Below are 13,354 nucleotides of genomic sequence, written 5' to 3'. Positions count from 1 at the left end.
GTAGCGGTAAAGTTTAGTAAGCAATGATGTAAAAAATACCACAAAAATAATACCGACTTTAAACTATTAAGAAAATCGTCAATGTTAACAGATTATGCGCAGATTTATGATTTATCTTGTACACTGTGTCTTAGTTGGATTACTTAATCTAAACATGGACATCGACCAATCGGGGCAAGCGTGGGACGTTGCTCGATTTAAAATTAAAGTGTTTATAACACAAAATTTTACCATGTAAAGGCAATTTAAAGTGACTTAACAACTTCTTTAAAAGAATCTTCTTATTTTATTTCTTTTTGAAGCTATGTAACTTTTTTAAAATATGCAAATAACATCGTTATGAAATCACATTGCATAATTATTATTAGGAAAAACTAATTTTCGTCGGCAGTTAGCATTAAATATGTATTTTTGGCATATTTACAAATAATTATGTACACATGTGTTTATTGAACTAATGTTTTTGTTTATAAAACGTTTTAAATTGAAGATCTTTAAAATATCATGATGCTCAGTGATGTCATAACAATGCCATTTGTATAAAAAAAAAGTTGAATATCTCTTGAATAAAGTACAACAATTCAATTCTGCTAAACAGGTTATCAAGTCATTTTACGTGCTCTTTCCAAGGCAATCAAAAAACTTGTTATAAAATGTCGTGTTATAAAAACTTTTGAAAAACAGTGCAAAGCACTCTTTCCTTTAAGATCAGTTAAATAGTTTCTTCGCATAGTTAGAGCGAATTTAAGAACATTTGCAAAATATTTGATTGGACGAAAATTTTATCTTCATGGCTATCCAGAAGTAGGTGACTCAGTATCTTCGACGCATAAGATACAAAAAGGAGAATAATGCATTGAAGATATTGCTTTCCTCAGTATGGATAAATTTTCATACAGAAATCTTCTTTGAAAAACTGAACTATGATATAAATTGTACACCACAAAGGCGTACAGTTAAGGATATCGTTAGAGAGAAAAGTCAAAGAAAACGTCTACGTGCTACGCAGAACTGCATATAATGTTGCAAATATTCTTAGCATCGATTCAACTCTATGAAAACTAGTAACTTCTTAACAAATAGATAACATTTAACCGTTGTCCATACAGTTATAGATACAAGGGTATGCCGTCATTCGTTACAAAAACTAAAAAAGTGACTACTCGCCCACAAATGACGTCTTACCATGTATCTATAACTGTATAGAAAACGATCAAATGTTATCTACTTGTTTTGTATCATAAACTAAAAAAATTCCCAAGTTAAACGGTCAAACAGTTTGTTTTTTTTGTCCCCCAACACTTGGAACATTGAAAAGTTTCGATTTTGTAAATATCACGCTTACATGATCTATAGATTGAATTAATGCTATTGGCCAGCTCAATCACAGGATAAAATGTTATTACCTAACAAAATAAACAAGCAATGGCTGATCAATTTTGTTGAAATTTTATTGTAGACGAAGTACAAATCAATGTTTGAAAACCGGGTTTTTCTTTCTTTTTGCTCAATTACGTTCACTGCTTCAACTGGGCATTCTTAATTTCTTTCCATTCTAGGATATATTCAGGTAAGTATTCAAATAAATTCGCCGTTCGTTTTTCACTTAAAAACAAGCAATTCCGCCAGCGGTTAGTGGCCACTTTTTTAGTTTTTATCAGAAATGACGTCATACTCGTGTATCTATAACTGTATAGACAACGGTTAAATGTTATCTATTTGTTAAGTAATTTGGATGATGATTTCCCGTCAAGGTAATTACTATACATGTCAGTGGTCTGTCTTCTTATAGATGATAGCTCTAGACAAATAAAATTGCTCTAATTCTTCTAGTTATTATATATTTAATACTTAACAAACAACAGTAACATTGGTAACCCAATTAATTGGACTTTAAAATTTTACCTGAATTGGAATGAAATGACTAATGAACGTTGTAGATTGATCGACTGTTATCATTGCGTCAACAAACAAGTATTTACGTGCTTAAGACAGTTTCGCGAACCATCTAAATGGGTCCTTTTGACGGATATGAGAGAATTTAATTTGCTCGTTGGATACATTTCTTGCAGATATTGGTTCGTAGGTATGGACTTTGCATGTATACGTTTATCCGTATATCCCCCTTCCCTCATTAACATTCTAGGGTTGGCACTTTGATCAGCTATTTTTATCTTCTCTATATTAGTAATTGCATGTGTATTGATGATTATGATTTGTGACTCGACCTGATGTTCTTCTCATCTTTCAGTGAAATGAAATATTTGATATTTACTTGAGAATTATGTTCTCCATGTCATTATCGATAGTAAATAAAAGTTAAGTACAATAAGTTATGCTATTTCCTTTTATAGGATAAATAAATAGTTGTCTGAAACCAGAATGCGCATTAAACGTACACTTGCATCTGGACTTAGAAAATGTTAAATTTTGAATGTTAAAACAACAATTGCAACGGTCAGAATATTTGACCGAGCACAATTGATTTGCAGACTTAATTCAACAAATAACATACCATTTTATTCAACCTAAGGCACAATGAAGAACATTTTGGTTTTAAAAGTTCATGCAATCAATAGAACTTTCTTCATTCATGTCAATTTTCTGAATTGTTCTGTTATAGGTTTGCTATAAGGGTCTGTTATAGGCTTGCTCAGATATTGTTTCCATTGTAAATAATGCCAGCATTTTCAATCACTGCTACATTGGTTTGCCTAATAAAAAGTGATGTATTTTGTTTATGAAACTCAAAAGACTGCACCAAAAGAAGATAGATTTACCTATGAAACCCTATAGACAGGACTATAATGTAGGATACATTTTGTTGGTCAAACTCAAAAGATGGCATTATAATGGGTGATACATATTATTTATGAACTCAACTCAAATGACTACACCATAATGGGTGATACATTTTGCTAATGAAACGCAACTCAAAAGACTTCACCATAAGAAAGTGTGATTCATTTTGTTTATCAACTTGGAAAACGGTACTTCAACCATTTATATTAATTTTACTTGTAAGCATGTCATATACTGTCTGTTAAGGTAGCGTACAGCCATTTTTATCAGTTTTGAACAGATTTTATGCAAAAAAAACGAAAGCTTCTCGCCATTTTGTATATTATTTGAATTGTATATATAGAAAGCAATAACTAATAACCCAAACCACTTGGATTCGATTCTGGGAAATGTAATCATTCGTAGAAACGCTTTTTAAAGTTACATTGCATATGTCCACATGAAATATATACTTCAAGTACATAACTCATGTGTTGATGTACTAGAGAATTTACAATTGTAACTCGTGAACAACGCTGTTTAATAAATTTATATAAAGTACACGATTGGTATTAATTATTTTTTTAGTCATTACTTCAACGGTGTACGTACAGAGGCGTAACTAGAACGTTAATTGGTGTGGTGTATATTCATATATTCAATTGTGCCGTACTGATTTCTTTTGAAATTCAAATTACTTTCAAAAGAAATCAGTAGGGCACAACTGATATATGAATATGCACTCACCCAATTAACGTTATAGTTACGCCTCCATGTACGTAACGTGTGTTGATAATTAAACAAATAAAAACTTCTACAGTTAGAATCCCATATAAAGCATGCGTCGTTGTAATTAAAATTACGAAAAAAAATGAAATAAAAAAATTGCGAGTGCAATTTTAAAAATAAACTTCTTTGAATGATATATGCAAAGACTGCTGTTTCTAATGAAATAAATTGTAATAAGTAGCTATAAATTATAAGGCATAAGTACATGTAGAATAATGAAAGTGTTTCCAGTTTGAAGATTTTTAAAAATTTTGTTGCATTCCTTTTAGCACACACCACACCACACGGAATTTCAGTACGTAGTAAATGAATAATCAAAAGCATCTTCTCCATTTGCACACAAGTATACAATATTTATACCTCACTCCCCCCTCCCTTCCTCAAAAATCTACTTTGCTACTTCCAATTAGTAGTGGTTTTAAACGTGCGCGAAAGACAGCTTTCATATTTCAAAGCAATGAGCAGAAGCCAGTTTAACTTCTAATGGATTTCTTTAATCTTAGCCAGTTTAGTTACGAATAAAATTCATACACTCTTGGAATGAAAATGAGATTATTAAATACCTAAAGAAGGAAACCAAATCTTAGCAGTGCCTTGTCACAGTAGTTTTGTTACCTGTAAAATCTGTTACACCTATGAAAAATGCACGTAGAACGCAATATTAGGAGCCTTATCTTATACCAACAATAGTTAGTTTATTTGATAATAATATAGCAGTAAATAGCCTAAATTTTTTCAGAAATTTAAATTCGATGGAGAATAAGCAATGAATATATAAGCAATGTCTGTTCTGTTTTGGCTACGGTATCTAAAATTTAGAATTCTGCGTGTGTAAGTTTTTTCAATCCTTATAATTCTTTCATAAGGCTAAACTTTTACCAAACTTTAAATAGCTGAACCAAACAATCTTTTATTAATACACAAATGAACATCGAAACTGCCATGTTGGGGGATGCTCAACCGAGCATGAAATTTGTAGAAATTCTTTTCACTGTATGGGATATTCATTTAACAAAGCGACTGATGAAAACCATTGAACTAAAATACATGGAACGCAACCTCAAGCAAATAATTGAAACCGTATCTTACGCCAGACACGCGAGATTTTACCCCAGACACGCGTGTTGAGTGTTTCGAGATTCTCTCGCGGAGTAATAATTGATTGACTACACACGCGTGTCTGGGTAATGTCTCGCATGTCTGGGGTAAAGTCTCGCGTGTATGGGGCAAAATCACGGCTTTAAAAAATTATTTGGGTTTTGTATTTTAGGTAGCGTTCCATGTATTTTAGTTCAATGATGAAAACTCTCTATGGTCGACTGTTTTAAACATATATAAAGGTAAAACATTATTGAAATTTTAGTAAACAGTCTTTGATCTATTTCAGTTATCTATATCATTGTTTACTCTAATTCTACCTATCTGTTTGTATAATGGTTGCTTTTTTCGTCTATATGAAACAACCTGACAGTTACAACTCAAAACTATATTTTTATTTGCATGTTGATCAACTAATCAAAGAAATGAAAGCCATGCATAATGTGAAACTACAATTTTTTACAGAATTCTTTGACATGCATGAAATAACTGGACAGTAAATCGTCAGAATATCATGTAGAAAGTTTAAGTGCGTCATATCCTCCACTCAGCAAAGCAAAGAGTGCAGCATGTGATCTCCGTGGCGCAATGGATTAGCGCGTTGGACTTCTAATTCAAAGGTTGTGGGTTCGAGTCCCATCGGAGATGTAACTTTTCACTGCCAAGAAAACTGATTTTTCACAGGGGGTGAAATAAAACCCTAATTTTTAATAAAATAAATCATTAAAGGCCCGTTCACACTTTTTCCGGATTCTAGAAAACGGATCGTGTGAACACCAATAAAGTGAGCTTCCAACAGTTGGATCCGTCAGTCTAAAAGATCGGTTGGAGATAGAACTTGCTCAATTTTTATCTGGCAAGATCAAAGTAAGACGACCAGTTCCGGACTCCGACGCGCCATACTTTCCAAATTTCATTTGGCGCAAAGCATCAGATGTGAAAAAGACTTGGAAACAAGAACAAAATTACGCAAAATATATCGATAAATGTATTGTACAAGATGAATGTCTGCTTCCACCACTATAAATATCTAAACGAATATAAATATCAACAAAAAGATCGGACCGGTCCTCTGAACGAGCAACCAAAAGTAGGAACAGAACCAATCGGATCATTCAAATTGAATCGTGTGACTGACGGGCCTCAAAATCTGAATGTTAGGAATGACAAAAGGATCTATATAATGATTGAGAGCGACAATATATGTACAGAAAACTCTCACAAGCAGACATCTCCTGTAAGCAGACACAGCTTTTAGGTCCCTACTAACACAGTATACTATCTTATAAAATTTACAATTTTGAAATACTATTAAATAAAGCTTCCGGTGTAAGTGGCATCTAGAAGCAAATGATAGTTTAGCCGTACAAAAAAGATAAGCCAACTTCAACGAGGTTATGTGTACAACTTACTAAAAACGACTGCAGTTCTTAAATATAATTAAAGAGCTGCTGTAGAATGTCATGTTGTTTGTTGCATTTAGAAGAAAAATAAGCAAATCATGCTCGTAGAAAAATTTTGCTTAAAATTATATTCTTTCACAGCTTTTAAAGTACTGACCTATTTGAAAATCAAGTTTGTTTCGTTATGCTTTTAATTTGGATTTTACGCCTTGTAATAAGTGTACATAAGTGTTAAGCTGTTTGCATTATCAACGCTTACCAGAATTCAGCAATCATATAAAAGTGAAGATGGTTTTTGAGAAGAAGAGTTTACAAACAATGCAGGTTGAATTGAATTAGGTAAACGTTTTTCTTCTCGAAATTCTCCATGCAGCCATCAAAATCATTTAGAAAATTATGTAACATTTTAACTAAGTTATCGCTTGTAACTATACATTTGAAGAATAGTAAATAAACTCTTGACTCGCAATTCTGCCATGTTGGTGGTCGCATACAAAAGCATATTTTATCTGTATTGCTGTTAGTACCAGCTGACGTGGGCATGCAACATTAATATAATTGTTTTTTAAAATCCTTTGACAGTATATCTCAACGGAATGGTTGCGAGTCAAGAATTACTTCTTTGCTACTAACTAGTTTTTCCGGCTTTGTTTAACTTGACACCAAAGTCAAAAAGCAATTTCAACACACTTGCCTTTGCTCATTTTTCTTCCAAATGTCACTGACAATAACATATTCAATAGCTAAAACACTTGTCGTTTAAGATTTTACATTAGCTATCTTTTTTGAGACTCCTTCTATACTAAAGTAGGTTATTACATTCATGAAAGTTATGTCACTACAAGAATTTCAAGTGTTATTATCCTCAGTGTACTATTTGAGAAAGAAAAGATGTTTACTGTGTTTGCACAAGCGAATGCAAAGTGAAAGGACCTTTAGGAGAACTCGAAATTAGATCATTAAGCTCAGTGCAAGGTCGAGTCCAAAAGTCGAGGTTCGCTTTTTAACACAGAAGATTTGCTTTTTTTGCAGAGAGGAGTGCATCACTAAAAAAGATTCAGTGGTTTGGATCAAATGCTGTATTGTGATGTCCTGTACAAAAGTTTCTAAAGTGATCACAATAAACACTGCAGTTCACAAGTCTAGTGATATGACAACAAGACATTATGACGTACATACTTTACAAATAAAGTTCATTATAGAATCTTCTCACTTAGCTTAAAATAAAAGCCTCTTTTTTATTCAACCTACTTCACATTTTTATTATCTGAATAAGCTTAAATTACTATATCAAGTTGTAAACGTCAACTAAATGTTTCTTTTCAAATTTTTTAGATTACATTGCCTAACCGCATAATTTGCTGATATTTTCATTATATTACTTTAACTAAATGCAAATGCATGCATATAAACACCTATATAAACCATGCATCTTGTTCCTTTTAGCCATTGGGTCCTGTTGATAAATGGGAGAGCACGCATTGACTGACACAGTTTTTACTTTTCGCCATTTTGGACTAGCTAAATGTTCTAGAGTTCGATAATTTATGCTATTGAAACTGTACGATGTACTGTTTTCATACACAATGCACAGAACTCCTAAAGTAATGAGTTTACCTCTTGGACCTTCAAATTTACTCCTTACTTTTTAAACAATGAGTTACAAAAACAGAAGCCGGAAAAGAAAAAGCAAAGGAGCACTAGAAACGGAAACATCCTCAAGATACTGGACTTATTGGGACGAATAGATATCACCCTAACGTCCACAACTTTGTCTTAGCCTAATGGCCCCATAATTGATAAGCCGCCCATCGAATTTTGTAATGGTCTATCATTGTATAAAAAGCTCTATAATAGTGAAAAATTGAACTACAAGACTTTATGTAATAGAAAACTTTTCTTTCGTGAAGGAGTAATCATCTTCCCCTTCGGGAATTATATCATCTTTGTCATTTATGCCATATCTTAAAATCGTTCTCCCACAGCAATTAATCTAGAACACTTAAAAACACAATGTCAAATTTACTTGAAGTCAAAGCTAATTATCAAACAGGAAGCGCAATAATAAAGGAAGAATTTCCACTTTGTGAATATATTTTAGTTTCGTCAACGCGGCGCAAAAACAGCACAGTAATTTGAAATATACCTTTAAACTTGCTAAAAGTCAGGGATACAACGTAAATTATTACGTGCTTTTCTTTATTAATTATGATTACATCGAGTTGCTTACTTACTCTAGCTTTGGTTTTTGGTTTTCAACTAAGGCAAAAGTGCAAGCAAAGACTACCAACAACGCCCAGGATTTCACAACCGAGTCTTGACTCTTTTAAAGCATCTTGCAGTCATCTAATCCAAGAATAACCTACTTGCATATTTTATTGCTGCATTTTTATATGCTTGTAGTATGAATTAGTGCATACCATGAACTTAATTAATAAACATAAAACAATACGCTTGTGTGCTCCCTAAGAAACATTCTTTTCATATACTGCTTAGGAATTAATTTTGTACTAAGGCTAGTTTTCACTAGTGACGTAGACATATAAGGACAAGCAAAGACAAAGGAAAGTACAAAAGAATGCAATGAACAGTCTGAACCAAACATAAACTTCGGCATCGCCGAAAGCACAGGCCCAGTAACTTGACAAAATAACTTGTCAAAACAGTAAAACAAAACAAATTTAAAAACACCTGTTTGTTTTTGTCTCCCGCAACCTGAAGAGAATGTGCTTTACATTGTTTTCCTACTTGTTCTTTATGTTGCTGATGAAAACTATGCTTTAGAAAATTGGAATAGCTTTGTAAGAACATGGCATTCACCATGTCGGCAGATAACAACAGGTGATTTGCATTACACGTCATGGCTGCCATCTTTTTCGAATTTATCAAAGGATTTTTCTTAATTGCAAATTAAATTTTTTCATAATGCTTTAAGTGAAACGAGCAGTTTTATGTAAATCCTACTAATGAAGACCTTTTGAGAGTGTTACTTTAACACGAACGTGTAATTTTTGTCTTTGATAATTTCTGCCTCATCCAGGCACGTCCACGTTACGTCATATAATCCAAAAAGGAACTTTGCATGATCATAAACTCTAAGCAAATATTTTGCATCCTCACTGATATAGAATTACGTCATCATCGTCTATCTCATCTTCGCTTTGGTGAATCTTTGGTAAAAGGGAAAATATGTTTAGAACATAAAAGCAATAATTTGCGCTATACATTGAAGCTTAAACAAGTAGTGCTTTTATCATGAACAACATTTTTAAAACTTGAAATTTATTAATGTTTTTTTAGCATAGGCATTCTTTTGAAATTCTTCTTTCAGCAATCTATGTCTTTTTAAATGTTTTTAAAACTTTTGTACGATTGGCCTCAATTGGATTATTTTCCAAATTTTTGTGGTGTGAATAAACTTTGATAGATTCTTCAAAGAATTTATCCAGAAATCAAATTAAAAAAATTGTCTTTTAAATGCCAATGCCCTGTCATTTAAAGGTATTTTACCTCGTACTGAGCCACCACAAAATTACCAAAGAGCCTTCTTTAGTTTGAATAGCCTCTACAAGAAAAATTACAATTGTGATTATTTAATTTTTAGATGTTAGGCAAAATGAAATTAGAAAATCATACATCTCAGGTGGTCTGGCGCAGACTGACTGCAATGTATGTTTCACTAGTTTAACTAACGACCTGTTTACATGAGACCGAACAGAATTGATTATTTTATAAACCATTAAGAATTAAGATAATTACTTTAGAATTTCTTTAAGATGCTTCGTGGCATGTTTTGAAAAAGTTCTAACATCTCAAAGACAAAAATTTACAGTTGTAAGTATGATACGTGTGGGTAAGTCCATTCGAAAGTTCCTGATGTCGATTTTTTTCTATAATTAAATAGTTCAATCTTTCCTGATCACCATGGTATAATTCTTATGAATATTGAAGGACGGGATCTTTTATCAATTTTTGCTCAAAGATGCGTTATTGATTTACTTGTGTTTTGTTAGATGTTTTACACGTATTGACAACAAATTTGACTTTTTCAAGCAGAACAACCAAACGCGTTTCCGATACTGAAACTCTGATGCAGCAAATGAAAATTTACTTTCAAATTCCGGCGATGAGGATGCAATAGTGGCTAAATCAATTGTTAATTTGTACGAAAATGAACCTCAAACAAACGCAGTCGGAGAGTACTTTAAATCGAAGAAGACGCAGAAGAGCTTCCAACATTAGAAGCAAAGTTTGAAGCATTAGATAATGAGTAAGTTGATAAATGTTATTAGAACTCTATAAGAAATTAAAAATGTAATTTTGTCCGCATGTCGAGGTGTGTAAATACTTTAGGTCGTTGTTTCATTTGAGAATCTTATAGACTCAATGTAGATCTCCGTGCAATGAGTTATACATCTTCATTTTTCAACCAAATGGAGCAACCTTAAAAGGTATACTTCATATTACTGTGCTGTTTTTGCGCTCAGTCGACAAAACGAAATATATTTACAAAGGGGAAATTCTTCCCCGTTTTTAACAACTTGTTTCTTTGCACATTATTTTTGACTAGAATTTTCTAATGCTGTAGGATTTTTATTTTATCAAAAAATTAGGGTTTTACTTCCCCCCTAGTGAAAAATCAGTTTTCTTTGCAGTAAAAAGCAACATCTCCGATGGGAACCACATCTCGAACCCACAACCTTTGAATTAGAAGTCCAAAGCGCTAATCCATTGCGCCACGGAGATCGCATAGTAGAGCATAAGACACAGTTAAATTTATTACATGATTTGCTGACCATTTACAATCCAGGATTTTTCATACATGTCAAATAATTCTGTAAAAAATTCTAGTTTCACATTATGCATGGCCTCCATTTCTTGAATTAGTTGATCAACATGCGGATAAAGATAAAACTTTGAGTTGTAACTGTCTGGTTTTTTCATGTAGAAGAGAAAAAAGTAACCATCATACAAACAGATAGATAGAATAAGAGTAAACCACGATATAGACAACTGAAATAAATCAAAGACTATTAGCTAAAATTTCAATAATGTTTTACCATTATATATATTTATAAACAGTCAATCATATAGAGTGTTTTCATCAATCGCCTTGTTACATGAATATCCCATATAGTGAAAAGAATTTGTACAAATTTTATGCTCTATTGAGCATCCGCACTTTATATGTACTCCCCCAACATGGCAGTTTCAATGTTCATTTGTGTATTAATCTAAGATTGTTTGGTGCACCTATTTAAAGTTTGGTAAAAAATTAAGCGTTATGACAGAATAATAAGGATTGAAAAAACTTACACACGCAGAACTCTAAATTTTAGATACCGTAGCCAAAACAGAACAGACAATGCGTTTATATTCGTTGCTGGTTCTCCATCGAATTTAAATTTCTGAAAAAATTCAGGCCATTTGCTACTATATTATTATCAAATAAACTAACTATCGTTGGTATAAGATAAGGCTCCTAATATTGCGTTCTACGTGCATTCTTCATAGGTGTAACAGATTTTACAAGTAACAAAAACTACTGTGACAAGGCACTGCTAAGATTTGGTTTCCTTCTTTAGGTATTTGATAATCTCATTTTCATTCCATGAGTGTATGAATTTTATTTGTAAGTGAACTGGCTAAGATTAAAGAAATCTAGGAGAAGTTGGATTGGTTTCTGCTCATTGCTTTAAAATATAAAAGCTGTCTTTGGCGTGCCTTTAAAAACCACTACTAATTAGAAGTAGCAAAGTAGATTTTTGAGGAAGGAAAGGGGGAGTGAGTTATAAATATTGTATACTTGTGTGCAAATGGAGAAGATGCTTTTGATTATTCATTTACTACGTACTGAAATTCTGTGTGGTGTGGTGTGTACTAAATGGAATGTCACAAAATTTTTTAAAATCTTCAAACTGCAAACACTTTCATTATTTTACATGTACTTATGCTTTATAATTTATAACTAATTATTACAATTTATTTCATTACAAAACGGCAGCTTTACATATATTATTCGAAGAAAGTTTGATTTTCAAATCTTGCACTCGCAATTTTTTTATTTCATTTTTCTTCGATAATATTAATTACAACGACGTATGCTTTATATGGGATTCTGACCGTAGAAGTTTTTATTTGTTTAATTATCAACACACGTTACGTACACGAAGGCGTAACTAGAACGTTAATTGGGGGGGAGTACATACATTCCGTTGTGCCCTACTGATTTCTTCTGAAAGTGATTTTAATTTCGTCTTATGCGTCGAAGATACTGAGTCACCTACTTTTGGGAGACAAAAACCCATGAAGATAAATTTTCGTCCAGTCAAATATTTAGCAAATGCTCTTAAATTCGTTCTAGCTATGCAAAGAAACTATTTCCCTGATCTTGAGGGAAAGAGTGCTTTGGACTGCGTTTCAAAAGTTTTTATAACACGAAATTTTATAACAAGTTTTTTTGATTGCCTTAGAAAGAGCACTTAAAATGGATTGATAACCTCTTTAGTAGAATTAAATTGTTGTACTTTATTCAAGAGATATTCAACTTTTTTTCTTTATTTAAATGACATCGTTATAACATCACTGAACATCATGATATTTCAAAGATCATCAATTTAAAACGTTTTATAAACAAAGAAAATAGTTTGATGAACACGTGTTTACATAATTATTTGCAAAGATGCCAAAAATACATATTTTAATGCTAACTGTCGACGAAAATTAATTTTTTCCTAATGCTAATTATGTATTGTGGTTTCATAACGATGTTATTTGCATATTTAAGAGAAGTTACATAGCTTCAAAAAGAAATAAAATAACAAAATTCTTTTAAAGAAGTTATTAAGTCACTTTAAATTGCCTTTACATGGTAAAATTTTGTCTCATAAAAACTTTAATTTTAACTTGAGCAACGTCCCACGTTTGCCCCGATTAATCGATGTTCATGTTCATCCAATGATCATCCAATTAAGACACAGTGTACAAGATAAATCATAAATCTGCGCGTATTTTTTCAACGCTAGCGATTTCGTTAATTATTTAAAGTCAGTATTATTTTTTGTGGTATTTTTTATCATTGTTTACTAAACTTTACCGCTACGTTTTCTTGGGATATTTCAACTTTTGTACTTCCGCTTTTTTAAATAAAGCTTACAACTTTATCGTCTTGCTGGTTACTTATAAAAAATGGCCTAATGGTTTCCGTGTTTGGGTTGCGGTAACGCACGATATTGTTTGGATCATGCCATACAGATTTGAAAACTTCAGCGAAAACGAACAAG

General features: G+C 32.3%; 2 non-coding genes across 2 annotated transcripts; one reads left to right on the top strand and one right to left on the bottom strand.

Moving 5' to 3' along the window:
* The first annotated feature begins 5,242 nt into the window (after positions 1–5,242).
* On the top strand, positions 5,243–5,316 carry Trnar-ucu. Its single transcript has one exon. It is a non-coding gene; the product is annotated as a tRNA-Arg (tRNA).
* A 5,420-nt stretch (positions 5,317–10,736) lies between these two features.
* Positions 10,737–10,817, bottom strand: Trnar-ucu. Its single transcript has one exon. It is a non-coding gene; the product is annotated as a tRNA-Arg (tRNA).
* Between the last annotated feature and the right edge of the window lie 2,537 nt (positions 10,818–13,354).

This window comes from Xenia sp. Carnegie-2017, unplaced genomic scaffold (assembly GCF_021976095.1).
Source record: "Xenia sp. Carnegie-2017 unplaced genomic scaffold, XeniaSp_v1 HiC_scaffold_4, whole genome shotgun sequence".
NCBI classification, from domain to species: Eukaryota; Metazoa; Cnidaria; class Anthozoa; order Malacalcyonacea; family Xeniidae; genus Xenia; species Xenia sp. Carnegie-2017.
Note: the sequence above shows the minus strand (reverse complement) of the source record. Positions and strands in the feature narration are given on the sequence as shown.